The following is a 21,597-nucleotide window of genomic DNA, read 5'->3' as shown; positions in this document are numbered from 1 at the left end:
CGATAGACGATAGAAGCAGACGCCAAAGCGACGCTTTTATTGCCAGCCAAGATTACACGTGCGTGCAGAACGCAACTTGGCCTCAACTATGAGCGTCATCATCGGTACCGTGAACCGTCATTGTCGCCACGTGGAACATCGTAACGGGACGGCCACAATGGCAATTCGTTCGAGGACATTGAAGGATCGAGCGTCAATAGTGGCCTGCTCTTTTTCGTTTCTGTCCGTATGCTACTTTGCACTAAGTGCAACCTCAGCTTGTAAATGGTTCTGGCATGCCAGATATGAATTACTGTGGGAGGCGACCTATCGCTGCGTCATCGAATGGTACCCCGCTCTAGGTGATGGCAACATACACCGGTCGTGTGTATGTGTGTCTGTAAGAAACAGTTTGAACGACCATAGTTTCAGTTTTTATGAAATGTAATTAATATTTGAATCGCATAGAAAAAATCTACATAAATACATCTATAACTTTTTATCTTATTACAGATGTTTAAAATTATTATCGTTCTTGCCTATAACGGTGAACTATTGATTCACAAGCTTCAACAGACGCTTTTTCATGGAACGTTGTGGCGTACATTCGTTACGCCATTTGACTCTGCCAGTATCGTTGATTTTCTGGCGTAGATTGGTTTGGGGAAAGGGCCGAATATTTTATGGAACCTCTTCGTTTAACCTATCTGCTTGGAAGACTCTCATCAAGATATGCTCTTACATCACGATAATAACTTACAGGTGCTCCGTCCTATTGGAAATAAAATTCGTGATCTTCACCAGGGTCCTGCCAAATGCGTAGTAAAACAGAGTCCTGTAGTAAATTCAAATAATTGCCACCAGTCACTGTAACGTCAACAAAGGATGTAAACAATGTATACATTTTTTGGGACATCTGCATTTATAATAGATGCAAGAGTCCGCATCTGACTTTGTTTATTTATTCGCAAACGCCTTCCTGCCGTGCCGGTTCGACCCGGTATGTTCCTTGGTATAAATGTGCTCATAGTAAACTAGGAGCTACCGCTTCAAGTGACTTCAAAGCTATAACAAATATGTTAGTGATGTTTTTAGCTGTTTGTCTTTTTTTTTTTTTTCGCTAAAAACCGTGCATAAAGTGTTGGTGTCTTTGCACCTACAATTGACCCGGTAACTTTTTTTTTTTGCTCTTGAATGCTCCCATCCACGTATCACGCATCGAATATTGTCGCGGCTTCAGCAATGACCAGTTAGTGGAATTCTGCTGACAGTTAGGTCTCGGTGCATATAGCTACATAGTATTTATAAGATTAGAATAACTACAAAATAATACAACTTGGAACTTTAGCTACATTTGTATTCAACGGTGTTTCCCGGCGGCCTGCCGCTACTGCTATCATTGGAACTAATAACATTGTAGCGGGGGTCGTTGTTGTTATTATTATTGTTGGCCATATCGGGGTCTTGCGACGGGGCACGTAACATCCTGTACAACTATCACTCGTACAGATATATGGCGGCTTCGGTAGCGCCATCGGCGTTCATGGCGTGGCAGCAAGCGACGTGCAGCGTTCTAACTATACGCACACACCCATAATGGGCACCATCGAATGGCAGATCTGGAAACGAAGGAATGGATCATTCTTTGTATTACATCGGCATGTTATGATGGCTACCGCCTCTCCAACCATGACCATTGCCATTCGGACAACTACTGCTAGTACGCTTACTATTACTTCTACTTGTTGCGACCGCTGTTACCGCTTCCATATTACTATAACAAACAACGACACTGTTCGTGCAACGTTATTCACGCTCTACAATTCGTAGATATAGCTGGATGGCAATATCAGCCTGAGTAATGCCAATAATGGGAAAGAATCGTATTGATGCGAAGAAGAAGAAGAAGAAAAAAAAAGCAAGAACCACCGCGAACGATGAACGTCGCGGAGCTGATGTCGGCTTCGCAGAGTTGCCGTGCCAAATTTGGCGAACGCAAAAAATCGTTTCTGGCCTATGAACCACATCAGCAGCAGCAGCAGCAGCAGCAATCAGACGACTAACGCTGGCGTCATAAGAACGCTTAGACAGGCCGACGTACGGCCGACCCACCGGTCATGATAGGTTGGCTGTCGTAAAGGCGAGTAAATCATCATGTGCATAACAATTATCGCATTCGATATCACGTTGACACACACACAAACAAAAAAAGAGCTTTATTAATTATATATATATATAGCGATTCATCTAAAGCGTGAATGAGCTATAATGCCTGTTCTGTTAATAAAAATGGAAGGAACTCAATAGTGAAATGCGGCCATTCAGCTCGTAGTGTCATTTCCATTACAAAGGCTATCGCGATATCTTCGCGTGTATTTGAAGACTTGCCTTTGTTTCAGTAGCGTACAATAGTGCTTTCAACGTGCGTATAAACTAGTTAATTGGCACTAATAAATCACATACTTCTTATATATAGCATAGAGTATGTTGCGTTAAATACGACAACTTTGTCTAAATGTAGTACATGTATCGCTGTCAATTAAACTAGAGTATTTTCTATGTATTTAGTGATCTAGTTGATTTGAAAAATAATCATCCCGTCTTAGCGGAGCGGAAGTAGCTATCAGCCATTACTTGTGACGGTATGGATACAATCCACACTCTGGTCCATTATTATTATTATTATTATTACCTCAGGGGGGAACTGCTGCGATTGTTGTTGAGTGCTCAGTTGTTGCCGATCATTTCCTGCAACGGGTCGACTGTCTGGTCCGGCACTTGTGGATTGTCTGCGTCCCTTCGTAGCAATCGAGGGAATAACATTGGTTGAATGATCTTAAATCGGATTCGCATAGTATTTTTTTTTCTTCTCATCACACGGCTCGTGCGTCTCGACGACAGGCATTGCATGGCCGTCAAAGGAATTCTCTATATATTTAAATAGTCTGCTATATTACGTAATATGCTTTTTTTTTTCATCATTCTTGTTACATACGATCTTACGCCGCAGCTTCTATCGTGTATATAGAATTTGCCTGAGGATAAACGGTGCACTAATATTTAGGTGACGACACCCATTCTAATTAACCGTTTATAGCTCATCATTCAAGCTGACTGATTTCTAGATCGTTCTTGATAATTAAAAAAAATAATAGAAAGACACTTTGCTATAGTAATCATACAAAGGTCCGCCAATAGGTTTTTTTTAAAGGTGTAACGCATAGTATCAAAATGATTATCGATATTATCTAGCATAGTGATAATCAATTTACATGCACATACTGTTAGCCTTGATCTTAGTGACAGATTCTAATTACTACTATCGAGTGCGGGCTTTTGGCAACACCTTTACGTAGGAGTTTTCGAAGTACCGGTGAAGTATTCCGATGGTAATGGTAACGAAGATTGCTTTTCAATGTCGAAGCTTTATACATAACTGCCTCCACGCATGAGACGATATCTTCATTAAATTAAACGCCAGTTTCACTAATTGGGCTAAAAGTCGGTACTGTTTAGTCAGTACGTAGAACGTGAGTTTGATTCAAAAGGCTACTCTTAACTTAGTACTCTCACTTAAAATTCTTAAAACTTCAGCATCGAAGTAGCGGCACTTTGCAATGCGCTAACAGCCTTGACAGCTCTTTGAGCCTTGGGCAGGACACTGCTGGCATCGTCGGAACGCAAAGGATTTTGAAAATGTAGGACATCGGCTCTAATCGATGTGCCCACCGAAGTCAGCCTATCCGTGATACTACTGATAGCTCTTCCATATTCAACGGTTATGATCAACTTGTTGGTGTTACCTTCATGCTGTATGTTCCGTGGTGGTAAACGCATTGTCAAAGATGATGCTTAGAGAAAGATCCACATGTTGAATCCCAGCAGCGTCCTAAAATAGCAGCTAATGGCTAGAGCAAACAATGCCGTCTTGTACTTGTAAATAAACATTGGTAAGATAGCTCACCATATAATACACGATAGTACCGCAATGCATCCTCATATCATTAGGCGTTGGACCTTACGAAGTGCAGGCCCGTCAGCAAAAGCGAAATAATTCCTCATCACATTATTATAAACGTTAAGACTAAAATGAAACTTGATAAAAAAAAAAATACAATAATTACCGGTGTAGTTATCGACACAGAGCAGTATCGACCTGCCGCGAAGAGCGTGAAGGCACTGTATGGCGTATAGTGATTTCACTTAATATCGATATATTATTATTTTTTTTTTTTTATTGAAGCGTTATTATCATTATGTGAATAACCGCCGTGGTTATTGTTGCCACTGCTGCTGCTTTGGGAGAGCCTAACGGTAGATAGGCCTTCCGCCGTTGGTTCTCAGAGAACCGCATAGAGTTGCAGGCGCGCATGATCTGACACTGATTGCCAATTGATATGAATATTGATGTTGTCTTCGGTGCTTCTGCGCCACATGTTAGATGTGACGGTGGTGTTGTTATTGTTGATGATGGGGGACGGGCTAGCGCGGAGGAGGGAGGAAATGGTACAGTTGAATGTGAGTGCGCTTTTTCTCGTCGTGTTCGTTCGTCTTTCGCTTCTCCTCCGTCTGTTTTCCTTGCTTCGATTCTGTTCCGAAGGGTCATACATTCTACGCCGGTCAAAGTGGAAATTGGGTGTCCGCTCTGCTATTCACGTGTCACGCTCCTCCGACGACGACGACGACGACAGCGGTAATAGCAGCTGTTTTTACCAGCAGCTAGCGGTTCCCTAGCTCCCCCACTGTCTCATTAGCACCGCAAATAACATAAATAGTACTAGCATCACATATCGACTCAATGAAGCACGTCTCTATAGGTGTGCGTATATGCGTGACTATCAGTAGTAGGTGGTGGGCAAGCTGAGACAGGCATATCCAGCCACAACGACAATGCTAAAAACGGTATAGTCCCTACATATTTACACGCACAGAGACATATGCTGACGCCCAGATACTAGAATGTTATACAGTATACACGCAATGGTTGTTATTATTGTTCCGTCGCCAGTGCCACCGCACGCTCGAAGGCGAGCAGGTCGTGGCCCCTTGCTCCCTGCTGTATCACACGCCGTGCACGCACACACAGCCTCTGCTATCCGCTGCGGTATCATCTTATTCTTCCCCATTAGTCACCGCCATACTACCAGCACCACTATTACGACTATTTCTGCCACAACGCTGATCACACGCGCCATCGCCTTCGACGATGCAGAAGCAGTAGCTGCTGCCGACATCGTCATCACCACTTCAAAAGCAGCAAGAACGAACGGGCGAAATCGCTATTACTCTGATCATCGTCATCATTATCGCCGTCGTTGTCGTCGTCGTCGTTCAGCTCAGCGATGGCGGCGGAGGCTGGGATACAAACAACAACGGCAAGGGCCTAAGCACATCAGTTTCATTTCAACTACAACGATATCTTTCAACGACTACCAGCCGGACCGATGAAGCGTTCGACTAATTGAGCATCGCTACCCCCAGCGGCAGCAACGACATCGCCGTCATCCACAACCAACCAACCGGGCGGGGGGCAGGCAGGCAATCAGGGACCAAACGTCGACAGATACTGAAGGCCGACGCTCCCTCACACGCTCGCACTCACAACAGCAGCTTCAACCACGCACGTACGATATTGCATACGGCGCATCGTCTTCGTTGAAGAGCAGAGAGCCACAATGGAACTGGGCCCATTTCTTGACTGACTTAGAATACTATATATGGATGTATATATGCATAAACAACCCATAAATAGCGTTCTCTTTGATACTCTTAAAAAAGGCCACAGTAAGCAGTCCTAAGATTAGTCATATAGTGAGGGTCTTTGCTGGGTATTATACTGTACGGCGACTCGTGCGCAACTTTTCCGCATATCCTACATACACACTCATAGACACACAAATGTACATGTATGTATGTTTGTTTAGCTAAGAAAATTTGCAGAGGCAAGAAGTTTCTTATTTATATAGCAGCTGACCAATGTAACTAGTGATTATATGAAAGGTGTTCTAATGTCTTTATGCATTTTGGGAACCGCTATTGCAAACATGGATCGCCTTGTCAGATGCAGAAAGTGGGTTTTGCTAATGTTGTCAACAGCTAGGTGCGTGAGGCAAGCGCCGATTGCCTCAAGATATTATTAATATTGCTTATTTGTAAATCTAGCTTGACGTAGCGGTACAGCCAAATAGAAATAATTTATATCATTAGCCTTGCTATTTTTGTTTCATTTAGACCGGCTTAATTTTTACTTGCTTACCATGATATTTATCTATATTGTATCTTATAGCTCGCCGTCCTCTATGTAAACTTGTTTTTGGCGTTATTTTGTGTAGAACTCTAGTTATAATGATTTTAACATGTATCAAGCGTCGTATTGTTGATTAAAGTTGAGCTGACAACGGCAAGAACTCTGAAGTCATATTGTCGTTGATTCCAAGAGACCCAAACAGTATGAAGCTGTAAGATGTTTTCATCGATCAGATTAGGTTCCGACAAGCAGCGTCAATCTAATGGTTTACAGACTAAACGTTCACCCTATTCGTATGCCATTACTGTTTTGTTTGTTTACCGTTTTACCATAAATCTGAAGTACTCGTCCTTTCACAGATAATGCATAATAATTAAATTCACGTCTTGTGGTAAAGGTTCTGGCGGGTGCATTACAGCGCAAGTGGTACCACGCTCAGCCTTTACCTCCATTCCTTCTTTTGATGCTGTGCACGACAAAAAAACGGTACAAGAGCAGCTTTGGTAACACGTGTCGATCGCAGCGGTCTGTCTCAGAGTTGCCTGTTATCACAAGTGCTCTTAAAGATCTAAGTGGCCGCTACGTCCCCTCATCAGCGAGATTTTTATCGCTGGATCAGGTTATATGCAAATAAATTTTCGCGGGGAGGAAACGAGCCAACAAGTCTTTAGGTCTACGTCATTGATGAAAAACAATGACGAGATTCTACATTCAGTCTTTTGTTGGCTAAATGCAAACTATCTTTTGTGCTAGTATATTTATGACAGACTGGCGCAGTACAGCTAAAGCAGGCGGATGACTACCTAGGATACTGGGAAAATTTCTTAAAACTGTGTGCGAACTATCGTGTACTCTTGTACAGCGTGCATTTATGACTACGACTGAGGCTCACGGGGAACTGAAGTTCTAAAAATTTCGACCATTTATGCCAAGGTGTTGTTAAGGCTTTAAACAGATCGACCTATCTTGCGGCTGTCACCTGTTTTTTGCGTCCGTCAGAATGGATCGCGCCCATTTGGGACTTTTCCGAGTTATATTGAGCCTAGACTGCGCTAAGACATAATGCACTTCCGAGGCCAGGAATGTTGTCAGAGTTTATGCCTTTCTATAGGCTACTGGTGAACAAGAAGGAAAAACGACAGAGTCAATTTAAGCCTGTAAAAGGGTCTGCTGCAATATGTATAATTGAACTTCGATTAGTGTTGCTTTCAAAAATCGAGCGTAACACATGATCAGGCCTTATATGTATTACTTGGTTGTGAGGAATCGATCTCAGTAGATTATTTGTAGTATGCGATTTTAGACCCAATCTGTCAACTTGGTAAGCGTTCATTTCGCCGACACACTATCCTGGAGGATTGATAGAGATAACTGAGAAACAAGCTATATAAATCACAGTCGTTCAACGTAATACAAGTCGAACCGCTACCGCTGATCGAACTCTGCTTTGAAGGCTCGCCTCTAGCACACAAAATTCGTATGTTTGCACGCTATTTAAGTATCAAGTAACAATCAATGTTTTTGTATAATAGTTTGGAAAGCCACCGATATGGCGCTGTGATTCAGCTGACTGACTTCTAATCTTATACGAGTAAAAACGTTAACCATAGTAGAATCCGAAACTCGGTTATTCCTGAAGATAAAGCCCAATAAAGTCTAATAGAAGGACCTTCCAGTTGACACGTAACGTTAAAACCGAAGATGTATCTCAGAGACACTCAGGTAAAGAATATGCCGAAAAATGCCTATCGTGTGGATCAGACATTTTATAAAAATTGGAACTCCAGCTTCACAGAAGCAATGGCCCAGCTATATTTAGGACTGGGCCAATATTTTCCCTATTGGTAATATAACCTAATTGATAAGGAAATGGTGATGTTTCCTGAAAAGCACCGTTTTATTTATTTATGATATTTAAAGAAATAGAATGCTCTATGTTTGAAATATCAAATTAGATTAGCGCTTAAAACTAATAATGGATATTAATAAAAAGCAATGAAGCCTATAACGTATATGTTTATGACATGAGCTATCCCTTCGACCGATCTGGGTTTTCGTGTTGCAGTTTGATAAGTTGACTTCAAGTAAACCGTTATCAGAGCACTTCTCTGATACCTGTTTATATGAAACAACACTAGTCATAGTAAAGATCCACGAAAATGTTTAGCTAATATATAGCACAATATTAAACCTCTAGGTCTGCTCATGCCGAACGATTTCGTATGATTAGTTACATCAACCCCAATGTGCAGCTAGCTATTTGTACTCAACATATTCTCTATACAAAAAGACCTTGTGAGTACCTTGTGCCTGGACGGACGTGCGGTTATTTAAACAGCAACCGAGGTCTATTGCTTTCGTACATTGGCCTTGAACAACGAAGGACTATGATACCTGTTAGAGTATGGGTAGCCCTTCTCGCACTGTCCATACATGAGACCCAAGGTCAAACGTTGTCCCGAAGCGGTTGGATTTCAAGTAAATTCCTTTGGCATTATCAAAGTAAACCTTTGAGCCTTAGTGTGACATTTGTTGAACGATTAAATGGCATATATTTTATGTATAATGAATCGAAATAAATGGAGAGCTTTAATAATATTCATAGACAGCGTTATTTCGGCGCTGGTAAGTTTCACTTGAAACTTCAGTGGCCTAAAAAAGATGGTAAACGCTAGTCAGTATCACTGGCAAGAAATGCATTTTACGCTATCAGGTGTTTCGTTAATGCTTGCTCACCACAGTGATTCCCTGAGGAAATCGAACGGAAATTTCTAAGGCCAACATAGAATACCAGGGTCGCATAGGTGCAAGATAGCCAAGAGCCGTTTATAGCTCAAAGTTATTTTTTTTTCAAATGCGCCCACTACTTAGAAGCTCATTCACTCCAGACAATTGCAATCGCTGGTTTCCGCCAGGTTCATCCAATAGCCAGATCTCACTTATATTTCGTAAGATTTAACCAAACCTAAACATTTATGTCATGGGATCATTTTCTATCTGACTATAGATTATCAAACCTCGATCTACCAAGCTTGTTTTGTGTTTATTTATTATTATTACCGGGTAAATGTCAAGGGAAACCAGTAAAAATATAATGAGCCCCTTAGTTTTCATGCGTGTGCTGATTCTCTGTTATTTCATAGAACTAGCAGAAAAAAAAAGTCGGTAACTTTTATTTTATAGACAAATGCATAAGCTCAAGACTGCACTATAAGACAGTGAGGCTTATAAGCTTATATGTTTTCAGATGATGGCTAAGACATCCAAGCCGATCTCGGCAGGGGCAGAGTAGGTATATCGAACGACGCGAACGCTGAATTGAAGGAAGAACACAATCGGAACATTTCTTGAAAAGTAAAAGGAAACAAAGAGTCTTCAAGCACGTTATTATGGTTTTTTGCTTAGAACTTTAATATTTTACGTAAACAAGGTATTGTGACACAATGTTTTCGTGGGTGAAGAAGCCGTTGGTTGATGTCAACTTGAAACCGTTGTCTACGTCTGCGCACGTTGGCGTCAAGAGTTGTTGCACCCACAAATTCGGTCTCTGCGGTTACCTGTCTTCCGAAACAGAGTCTTAACGCATCGAGATTCGCGTAATATAATGAATTAACGATTCCGCATGGTAACTTCTAACGTAAAAAGCATCTGTTCGTTTTAACACCTCACAACTATACCACCGTGTTATAGATCGCAATAACTGTTAGTCTTTCGATAAACTGTCTAGCTTGCTGTTGTAACAGAAAATACGTAAACGTTTTTTCAATACATGCCTATTCTAAAATATAATGCTGTATATTTTAGTAAGTATTACGTAAGGCAGACGAAATCTCTAAGTCCCCGAAAATTTCCTGTTTCAGTTGACGCATTTCCATATACTTGTTATGGGACTGTTTAACGGTACAACTTGCATGATAGCCATTGCTCAAGTAATATTGAAACTTGCCACAATATCGCTTAATAAGCGGGATATCGTGATGTGTTCCTAGTAGATCTGGTCATGTTAGACTATTCTTAGCTATCTTCTAATTGATTCTTCAACCTTTACCCAGCAGAGCACAAACAACCCTTGTTGAAGAATCTTTTTCTTGCTATGGCCATTACTAGTTCTACACCGTTGCGAAAGATACGTACGTTGTTTGTCAAGACAAGATTGATTAAGATGGTTGTCTGGGCTGAGTGTGGACGTCCCTATCCTAGTGGGTCATGTATTTGGATGTATGTAACGTTGTAGCCTCGGTCCGAGTCAAGGCATCGACACAGCTCGTTGCATGTTTGGAGCCACCCGTCTGATGGGATGCCTAACGGCGATGATGAACGTAAAATTTGAAAGGTGAATAGGCTGAGTGTGGACGCCTTGTCGATAATGCTGTTTTTCTTGTTTTTTGCTGCATTTGTATGTACGTACGTACATATTATGCATATGCAGACGTGCAGCTTACACTGTTAACGCACCCTGACCGAAGTTTAAGCAAAGCTCATTAGTTATTCGTAGCATGCTATTACAGAAGAGTGTTTTCCTGCTTTTAGACTTTGCGGGAAAGCAAACAACTCCTGTTTTGACAGGAAGGCTCCTCGTACCGTCTCTGCATATGTCAACATAATGAACTGATCACTCTGCATTGGGAACGTGGCATATGTACAAACCATTTAATGTTATATATATATATATATATATATAACGGTGTCGATGTAGCTAGTTGTTTGCATTGCTATCGCGAAGTTAAGTAAAACGTTTGATTACGACGATTTACAAAATTAAAACACTGATATTTTTCATGTCTGAGATAAACCCGAACCTGAAAATACTGTGAACACCTGGAGCACCTATTTGGCGTCGTGAAGACAAAAATGCGTAATTCGTGGACAAAAAAATCAATGATCAAAAATTTAGAAATAGGTATTAGTCATTCATGCAGATATCTTTGCTCCTTATTGAAGTAGTTTCAGGACTGGATCGTTAGGTTTTTCAGACGCGTCTAACAAACCAAATGGGAAAGGTAGCTATTTGTTAAAGCTGCAACCCTCTTCCTTTCGAAACCGATACAAAACAATATGTCAGTTGACAATATGTAGCGAAAAAGTAAAGAAAAGGAAGTACAAGGCACTATTATTATTATTTGGATTTATTTTCGACGCTCTGTCGCAATAAACAGCGAGAATGTAAGGCCGCGATAATAACCGAAGTCCGTATCCTTCTTCCTTAATCATAATTCGCTTATTATGGGGTATGGATTTGGCGATCCAATCACAACGCTAGTAGCTATTTGATGTGACGTAAGACTCATAACTGTCCACTGTGGGGTTTTAGATCAATGGTTGAAACCTAAAATGGCATCTTGTACCGCTGCGCGCGTCTATCATTGCGACTGATTCTCGTCGTTGCAACGGGCGTTCTATTACTCGACGGCATGATTGTCGGTAGCAGCAAAAGTTGGAACAGGCAGAGCTTTTCTCTAGTGCAGCATACGCGGGAAACAAATCTATGGATTACCATTACAAATGGAACTCGTCTGCTACTTAATCGGGTTACACGAACACGTTTAATCGTTCCAAATGCTATTACATCAGACTAAATTACTATTTACATCCAGATCAATCCATAGCGGACCCCTTCCCCTTGCTCAGCTTCTTTCTGATCTGTCTAAGGATCGTGTATTGAGAATGTGATCTAGCTACTTTTTACGGGATGGTAAAATGTGTGCATGGAAATGCCATTTTATTTGTTATCTATTTGTTGATGTCGTCAAAGCTTTTCGCCCTATTTACAATTTTCTTTACTCATATTGGCGTCAATGCTCTCTAGACACATCGGGATGAAGTCCATTTTTACAAATAATGGTACGAGACGACGGTCACCGTTTTCCAAACGGTCTGCCCGGTTAGGATTCCTCTCATATACATATATATGATAATCAAATAATTGCCACTCTATCCCAGGTTAACCAGCTTATACTCGTTTGAACGTTGATCTAGAAAAGGGGAGACGCTTTTTCTATTACGAGTGTATTTGTCAGCAGATGAACAACGATGGGACAAGCTCCTCCTCGACAGACTCCTCTTAAAACGTAAACTCCTCTCGATGGTTCTACATTTCAGGTCTCTTGAAACACTTCGACTTGGCCGGGGGTAGCAGCGGCAGTCTGGCCACAACGAATGACAGCTAGTGCGGCTTCTCCTCATTGTCAGCTCAGCTGGAATGATTTTGACTATATGGGGAGAGAAACACATCACAGGGGCAGTACCGCCATTCTCCATGTCATTCCACTGTTCCTTCTCTAGTGGTTTCTTAAATCTCCTAGCCCTCTCGTTACTACGCATCTAGTTGCGGGTCACTGTTTTGTGCGGACAGCCAGACCGAAAGGCGGATAAACAGACTCGGTCATTCCTCGTGGACTCATGCTGGCCGGCAACTGCTGGGCCAGATTGACGGTGCCTGCTGGCTCTATGATGACTCTGTCAATGGTCCACCGATTGGTGCGGCTCAGTCCGCGCTAGATTCAGCGCTTTAACGGGTGAACCACTGGTCACTCGTCATTTTCCTTCCTTACTTTGAGCTGTTTTTTAAAATTTCTCCCCGACAAGCATTAGCATTGTCGCTTATTGCTTCATACTGCCGGCTGTCGTAGGAAACCGTCAACAGCATTCATACGTACTTTATATTGTACTGCTCTTAGCTAAGACTATATGGTATAGTTATATTACATAGCGTTGTACGCACGTCCAGCGAGGTTCTGCCTTCTTCCTCGCTACGTTTGATGTCAATCGATCGCCAGCTGGCCACCTGCAAACTAATGATGGCAAAAGAAAGCGTTAGCAGCTTCGAGTACAAAGCATAAAAAGAACAAACAAAAACATGAGGAGAAACGAAAATAGCTTTGACGCTATGTTGCGCAGATTCGGAATCACCGATCGATCGAAAGGGCTAATAGAGGCAAATCCACATACCATTTTTGCCTTAACGCTGCCAGTTTTCGAGTATTCGCGTCACGATATTTCTAGTTGACTATGGTAGGGGGGCTTCGATAGTGAAATCGGCTAAAATGTTTATGTATGAAATGGGGGCGCACCGTTTTCAGAGTTCTGAACCTGTTGTCCTTTGCACGAGGGTGGCGTCAGAGGAAAAATATCTGTGCTTATTATCAGGCCACAAGGTGTTAAAATATGGACGTCGAATAACACGTCAGACAGATATCGGACTGTAGTAGATACTAACATATGCTTTAATCTGTGCTTATTAAAAACTAACGCGTGGTTTACCGTCCCATTCTAGCCAAATGTTCCTGAGGTGGTGAATGAGCGCATCGGCAGGATGACGCTTACGGTTGCTTTTTTCTGGTTAAAGCGGATGCTACTGGTCTTGTCTCGATCTCAGGATTCACTAATTTTGACCAATTCGTCGTATAAATCGTTTCGGCCAGTAAAGCTCAGATCATTTAGCTCGCGATGCTCTAAGGCGGAGTTGCGCACCCAATAATAGAGCGAATTCAGGACAACAAAGTTGAAATATAACAAGTCTATGATAAGCATGAAATAGGGATACTGGTGAAAGACGGAAGCCTTAGAGCCCGCCCGGGGACAGCTCCATGAATGGCCTAGAATCGGTCAACGACACAACTATAATTAGCACCTTATACCACTATACAATACGATACAATAAAAGGAAAGAATGCATTGTATAGGGGTATTAAGAGTTTAATTGGAAGATGTTACGATCTGAGGTATGCAATAGTTAATTTCATTCATAAAAACTCCGGAACACGTAAATTGACATTAACGCCAGATAAGTTTTGAGTGTGGTTCTAATTGCAATAATTAAGTATAGTTTAAAGGAAACAGATGGTGTTTGAACAATTTGAAAACGGCAAAGTAAACGATCCTAGATTAGGCTTAAACGATATTTTTTATTTTAGTCAACCGTTATTAGATGCTAGGTAAAATGGACTAATATTGATCCATTAAAGGCTTTGGACAGCGGTCAAACCCTTTCCGCAGTTCTTTCTACACTGAAGACCGGATATCTTCATTTATAAGAGGGAAACTTAACCACGAGAATTGTTTTTGTAAACACGCAAAAAGCATCTCGGATCTTGCATCAATAAATGAGAGTTCAATCACATGCGCTCCGGAAAGATCAACCTACCCCTCAATACGAACTTAACGCGGCTTTTTTCTGCAAAAAGGATTTTTCTGTTGAGTCTGTTTGAATTGTTGAGCACTGAATCTTACCTATTATGAACTTACTTCTGTAACAGAAGTACGTGACATCACGTTTCTATCATCGGCGTACGCGCGCATTATTGTTCAGTTACCCTATGTCGTTTTTCAGTATTTTTTTTCTCCTCCTTATCTTTATTCCCCATATGGCTAGTCAGTGGACTCGCACTTGCCTCTCTTAAGCTATATTTCAAACGTATAACTGCCTTTGTTTGTTAACCATTTAGTGAATCTCGAGCTTAGCGTGGCGCCACGTAAATACGTATTGCAGTTGCTGGACCTTTGGGCAGTTGACTACGTCTGAGTAGACGTCTTATTTTTAGATCAGCACAAGTGCATGCATTCGCGTTTGCTGAGGCAAAACGTGTAAAAAGTTGCTCAAGTGCCGAAGGCAGACGGATCGATTAGTTAACTACGGTACCGTTTTCAACGATCCCAAACACTGGAAGAATATCGGTTCTCTGCAATACTTACTCAACGGCCCCTGGACTGAGGGTTACTTGTAAAGCTCAGACACAAATCCGTGTTCTACAAGCAGGGACACTCGGAGCATCAACCCAAATGATCTATTTTGTTTTTTGTTATTGGAATTGACAGGAGAACATTACAGCCGGCTCTTAATAACAGACCAACACATTGTCCAGGAACGTCATGGTATAGCATATCATAGTCGATTAGATCATCCGCACTACCGAGGAATTGAGTCGGACTCAATTTTCCAACACACAAAACTAGTCTGGGATATATAAATATTGCAGGCTGTGTCACAGCAATGTCGTGGCGTTGACTTGTTGGACAATCTACAATCTACAATGAAGATTCACCCGGACTTTTAGCGTCAGTAAAATCTATAGGTTGAAAAAAGATAGTACAGAAATAGCTCGATCGAATTTCGGTGGTGGTCAAGGATACCCCCGACCAGGGAAGTTCACTTTGGCTTCGGTTAGGGACACCACTGACATTATTTGCTCTATACAGCCTAATGGTCTAATCTAACGCCAGTCGAACGCGCCTTTGCCGTTGGTGTCTCTTCTGAATGTCCTAATCAATGTAGCAAGCTAGCCACATTGGAAAAAACTGGGCAGCACTTACTATAGTTCAAACAACATAGATACCTCTTATTTTGGTTTTGCTACTGCAGTTCTACAACGTTAGTAGATTCTACTTTTCATTAACAAACAAATTGCAATGTCCAACAAGTACCAGAAGGTCATAGCTTAAAGGGCCTGTTTGTTTGAGAGTCTCAAGCCATGTTACGCACTGCTCATTAACCTTGTACGGATATTTTTAGGCACACAATACCTCCTCACCTGTGTGCATCAACCTACCTAGGTCTTTAACATTGATCGATCTGTTAAGTTTTTGTTCGTTTACGAGGCATGATGAACTATATCATCATCACGTGTACGCTTGTTTACACCGGCCGGCATATTTTTTTACCGGTGTCATGGCCAGACGACAATACTTTAGCCGGTAACGATGATCGACAGGTGGCTTCTTGTAGTAAGCACGATGCCCTTCGCCTTACTGTTCTCTTTTTTTGTACAATTCAAATTTATTTTCTTTATGCCGATAGGGTGCGTCGCGTTCCACTGCATCTGTTTAGTGGCAGAATGGCCTCGATAGTTCTCAGTTGTCTGAGCCAGTCGCGTTTGGCCATTAAACGGTGACTATGGTTTCCATTAGCTCCCGAAGATATGCATCGAAGCTATTGCATGCTCGAGGAGCAACAAACCAAAATAAACGGTATCTGAAAACGTGACAAGAGCCGTTTATAGGTTATTAACATGGCGCATAGATAGTTAACGCCGTTAGCGATGGAAGAATGAAGTATCCAAAAGACTAAATAGGCAAAAAATGAGACAAAATAATTATAGGCAGAAAGATATAATCACGAACTTTTACTACGATTATATTCTTTTTTAGAACTGATAGAATTGATTATTATTGAAGTGTTCATATTTATTAGGAGACGCTTAGGTATAGGCTTCTAAATGAGGGGTAGATGGCAATCTGGGTCCTGCACCAGCAATAAATTCATGAGATACTATTTGTGCTAAATCTAGTATGCTGAGCAGGGAGCTATCTGACAAGTAGCGAAATTTTTACCGGACCGATAGCCTTTCCAGGTTCTTCGAAATTCCCTAAGGCAGCGTTGAAGTTCACAGATAGGACTGATATGAAGGATGCTGTTATTGCACCGAAAATTTTCCAGTATTACACCAGCCTGATAATACCATGTATTTTCATGTAGAGCATCGGTCTCTAGAATCTGTATCCACTCAATATCTATTTAGTAAATACCATTCTAAAACAAAACAAATTGTTTTCCATCAAAATTGATAATAGCTATGGTACGATGCTTTCAGATATTCCCCTCTATAGTATCATAAGAATAAAACATTAAGTATTATATTTTTTAAGTCATTTGACTTATGAGACAATCGTATTTGTTTTATTATTTTTAGTTTTAGGTTACGTAACCTTAAATACGTATAAATAAAACGTGATCGTTGTTCTACGTTCAACTTTAGATATTAACTGAATGGTAAACAATTTTCTGGCTAATAAGGATTTCATACTAAGATATTGCCTGCGCTTGAATGGATGCACATAGGAGCACATGCATGCACGCATACATACGATTAGATAGGTTGAGGTATGCTTGGCACGTAATCTCAGCGAACCATCAACTGAACGTTCGAAGACCGAGTGAAGATCTTAGGCATGACCTCCTAAGCTCCTATACGACAAGCAAGTTCCTCATTTTGGTTGTGTACGTTTTTGGTATGATAAGTATCAAAAGCCGAATAGAAGTACTTGCATCGATCAAACGCATAAATAGCTTACGGTATGCAGTCGGTGAGCACGTTACTTTTGTCGGTATTGGTGGCAGAGGTCACGTTGGGCTAAAAGACGTAATGCCAAATATTATTGAACTTCTCATAAATAGAACAAACTTATCGCGAGTGAATTTCATCAAAAACTGCTAGACAATCTCACAGATATCTCCGAATCTAAAAACGTCCTCGCGTCTGGAAACATACATTCCTCCATAAATTAGAAAATCAACTAAAAGATACCAATAATTAAAGCAGAAAAAATAAGTTGGCATACATTCGAGACGCTAATCTTCGCTGCACGTTTGTGATCTTGCTACTATTCGTGTTTAGTCGTACAAGCGAATTACAATAGGCCCCGCAGAAAAAAAGGTCGACTATCTGAAGAGGTTTACGCAGCTGTATGCACGTATTAGTGCGTGTATCTATTCTGTTCATCTATATTCCAGCGCTTATGTCGCTGTTGTCGTTAGTACTTTTCGGTGAACTTCAGACCAAACTCTGAGGCTGCTAAAGTGCCAAAACTGGTCTAATCTACTTTAGCGGCATCGACCTTCCTTTTGTGCGTCCCTTTCCGTTTGTTTTGTCCTCTCCCACTCCCACTTTTACCTATGCATCTTGCTCATTGCACTCCCACCCATTGTAGATAGGTATAGAGGCAGACAGACAAACAGACCGAAAGACAAGCTGGCAACGCTTACCACTACTACAACTAGAATCAATTTCTACTAACCATTATGCACTTTCACAGCCTTCGGCGGCGGCAGCATCACTACCAGCAGCACGTCTGACACTGCCCGCTTGTTTTTGTCTGTTTGTCGTGATCTGTTGCTGCTGCTGCTGTGATGCTGTTTCTCTTGTAGAAGAACAGATACTGTCTTTTGTAGCCAGCCCCTGTTCCCCCCCATCGTTCCCTACTCCGTGTTTTTCCACTGTATAAACCACTAGCTACCTGCTAAACTCCGTACTGGGTTGATGGTAATTCGGGTTTCACGATGATTTCCCTCTGTCATGGCAACCGTACAACAACCACGATGACTGCGACAAGGTAGAACAGGCTGTCGGCTGAAACCAATAATAGCATAACACACTGATGTAGCGTTTCGCACTTGTATAGTCCGACAGGTAAGTAGGAAAAGAGCATCGGCATCCACGGTTTCGCGATATACTCACTCAGGCCAAATGCTATCAGCGCGTCTGACTCGCAGGTGTGCGTCTGTATATATGCCTGTGTACATCGCTGCGCAGGCGCTGAACCTTTTTAATACCTCTCTTTCTGGTTTTGTGCGCTTCGTCAGAACGTAAGGTGACAGGCGCGCGGGCGAAGCCAGAAATGCCTTTCCCTACTGAAACTTGTTGTCTTTGGCCGTTGGCGTTCCCTTGTTGCATTGGTTCATTTTTCTTCAATTTCATCGTTATCGTCGTCTCGATTTACTGAGCCCTCCGGTTCCCGTTTGTCTCTCTGTTTACCTCAGCGCTCGCTAGAGAGACTCCCTTAGAAGTTTTCATATTGTCTGAGACTTGATTGTGGTTGTAGTAATGCCAGCAGAAGTAGTACGGTTGATCTGTGGCACCGACTGACAAAAGGCAGGAAAGCATGTCTTCGTCGATTACAGAGGCACGGCTTCTTCTTTTTCTTCCCGTTTGACGCTGCATAAGGCCTGCACGACTGGACGACTCAGCAACATGGTCATTTTTGTCCACGGCAACGAGCGACCAGACAACGCTGTTACTTTTACCGCTGTCGTTCGTCTCGACTCACTGCAGGCGATGTCAGGAAAATCACGCAGTCCCGTACGGCTTAGAGCATGATCGCACCACTCTATTCCTTAACAACGCTCGTTTCACTACAACGTTGGGTTCGTGCACTCATGTCCATATCTGCGCCGATTATGTATGTGAGTGTACATCGTAGGTTCCCGTATAGACAGTATTCTGCTATGCGGACATAGCTGTAGAGGGGGGTCGTTACCTTTCCTCTTAGTCATCTCCCCCTTCTATTTGGTAGTCTACATTTGTATGTATGTGTATGAGAGTGTCGGCATCTGTTAAACAAGATGCCTCGCCTTCAGCCGGTTGATGTGCGATTGCGCCTCATGCATATCCGCTACGCGCGGATGAGGAGTCTTCGAGGGTCTTCACGGTTACGTTCATGCCTCTTTCACTAAGGCGATGCCGAAGTTCGCGGAAACTCTTACGCTCCTGTTGATACCTTCACGCCATTCCTGTTGGTGGCCCCAGGCGCCAATAACGGCCCGACTTCAACGTATCGATGGCCTAGGTTCGTGCGTTCGAGTAATTGTACCTATTCACTACGTCTATGATGGAGCATTCAAACCGAGCAAAAATTTATAGAAAACGGTGATGGATGACATACCTTACAAGCGAAGCGTCTACCAGGCTTAACTTCATTGGCTTAAGTGCTATTGGGCAACCGATATTGAAATGATTGACGTGCTGAATAACAATCGTGGATTGCGATATTTTTTTTCTTTACTGGATAGTTGATAAAATCAATATGCTTCTACGTTGACGTGTGGGCGAGGCCCGATGTGGCTACGACGAGAGACAACTGAAAATGACAACTTGCGTCAGCTGACTGACTTCCGAGAACAGAGCCCTAGCTTACTATTCGGGTGCTAAAGGGATAGTTAAATAGGATGATTAAGTCGAGCTAACTAGTGTCTTTAATCTGCTATCCTTGGTATTGGGATTCATCCTAAGCTTAGAATATAATCTCGGATAATTATACTGCTGCTCTAACAGTAGCAGAATCGGTAGCATGATATAGACATGGCCGTTTCGTTCAACTGTATAGTTGAGTTATGGAGGTAAAAGCTACCGTCACGTTCGCCATATTTTGAGGAACTCTCAAACGAGCTTCTCCGAGAACACTCAAAAAAATTACTTGTACCGCGCCACTGACCGCTTGAGAGTCTGTATTAGAGCCACTTTTTTTTTGCCTGAAACGATCGCTTACGATCTGTTTTCGTAAAAAAATATTCGGCCTTCTATGCGACGCTATCGCTTTCAGTGTTTCGTTGCTTTTATCAGTCAGCTTATACTAAAGCCGTATTCATTATAGTATTAGTACTTATCCATAATAACATAACATTATTATTGCAAGTAATAGCGATGTTACTTGCTACATTTTATAGCCACCCAGCAGTTCAAATAGGGATGTTATCTGTGACGAGAGGTGGCTTCGAGTCGAAGCGGTACTAATGCAGCTGTTGGCCCTTTGATCAAAGCAAAACTTCATAAATTTAATAAGTTAATTTAATTTTCAGTTAATTGAATAGTTTAGGCTATCAACTGCAACCATAACCTGATCAGAATCCACGCAGATCGCAGACATAGGCGAGTAGCCGGCAGTGCTTCGAGAGGTGTCAAACTGGTCTGTTCGACGTACACGTGATGCAGACTTCGCCTGGATCACAGTGGATCAGCTGGTGAAGATGCGCTCGAATGTATGTACGATGTGATAATAGATATGTAGGACACGAGCGACGGCGAAGAGCGTTCTATCGTGTGTATTTTAGCGGACACTCCCTCTCTCGGCCATTTTGTCTTTCTGACAGTCTGTTTTGTTCGCGATGGATACAAGGAGCCTCATGACGCGGGAGAAAAAAGCGGAGGCGGACGAGGGGTGATGGTTGTACACTCACCGTCCGGTCCTAATTTCAATACAAGAACCTACTTTCAGCCATCCCTCACACACGTAGTCAGATAAACAGTGTAGACGGTATCACGAACTTCGCAATGGTGGTCCACCACCGACATTAGCAGATCTATTATTGCCATACTTGGTAACATGCACAGAACTCTTCGATTTCGGCTAGCGAATATGTTCTATGAATCGTGATATCGTAAAGCGTACAACGTTCATATCTAATTATATATTAAGATTTCCATGCAGCTGGCTAAGTACTTTCGACTCATAATAGAAAATTTAGGCTTGACGTTGTTTGTCTTAGCATCATAACAGAGATCTGATCAATAAGATACCGATTATAGCTTCCGCGAAGATGAAAACAATGTCTATACGAAACAAGGCGGAATTCGCGGCGAATGCTTTAGCTTGTTGTACGTACGCAAATGGCTGTCTTTAAAATGGGATTGATGTCAAAAAAACGAAAATTCACTTCAGCCACTCTGATAGACCTCTGAAAACTGAAAAAAAAAACCCTGAAACACCAACAGAATATCAACTTAATGCTCAGTTTAACGCTGCAGAATTATACGAGTTATATAGCAAGATTTCTCCATATTCTCCACATCTAGTTAAGTCTTTAAATAAAAGAACATTATACA

At 41.9% G+C, this 21,597-nt stretch overlaps 2 long non-coding RNA genes across 3 annotated transcripts; both read right to left on the bottom strand.

The window, feature by feature from the left end:
• Positions 1-1,309: 1,309 nt before the first annotated feature.
• On the bottom strand, positions 1,310-4,223 carry LOC111243190 (uncharacterized). Its single transcript, XR_015328506.1, has 3 exons — positions 4,104-4,223; positions 2,672-2,776; positions 1,310-1,598 (listed from the first exon to the last, which is right to left on the bottom strand). It is a non-coding gene; the product is annotated as an uncharacterized LOC111243190 (long non-coding RNA).
• A 7,113-nt stretch (positions 4,224-11,336) lies between these two features.
• LOC147759065 (uncharacterized) lies at positions 11,337-18,600 on the bottom strand. 2 transcript variants are annotated; one of them, XR_015328500.1, is made up of 4 exons: positions 18,236-18,600; positions 17,087-17,352; positions 15,772-16,193; positions 11,337-13,017 (listed from the first exon to the last, which is right to left on the bottom strand). It is a non-coding gene; the product is annotated as an uncharacterized LOC147759065 (long non-coding RNA). The 2 variants fall into 2 exon arrangements; XR_015328499.1 differs by lacking the exon at positions 18,236-18,600 and adding an exon at positions 17,561-18,029.
• Between the last annotated feature and the right edge of the window lie 2,997 nt (positions 18,601-21,597).

The sequence above is a fragment of the Varroa destructor genome, unplaced genomic scaffold (genome assembly GCF_002443255.2).
Source record: "Varroa destructor unplaced genomic scaffold, Vdes_3.0 BEIS01000001.1, whole genome shotgun sequence".
Taxonomy (NCBI): Eukaryota; Metazoa; Arthropoda; class Arachnida; order Mesostigmata; family Varroidae; genus Varroa; species Varroa destructor.
Note: the sequence above shows the minus strand (reverse complement) of the source record. Positions and strands in the feature narration are given on the sequence as shown.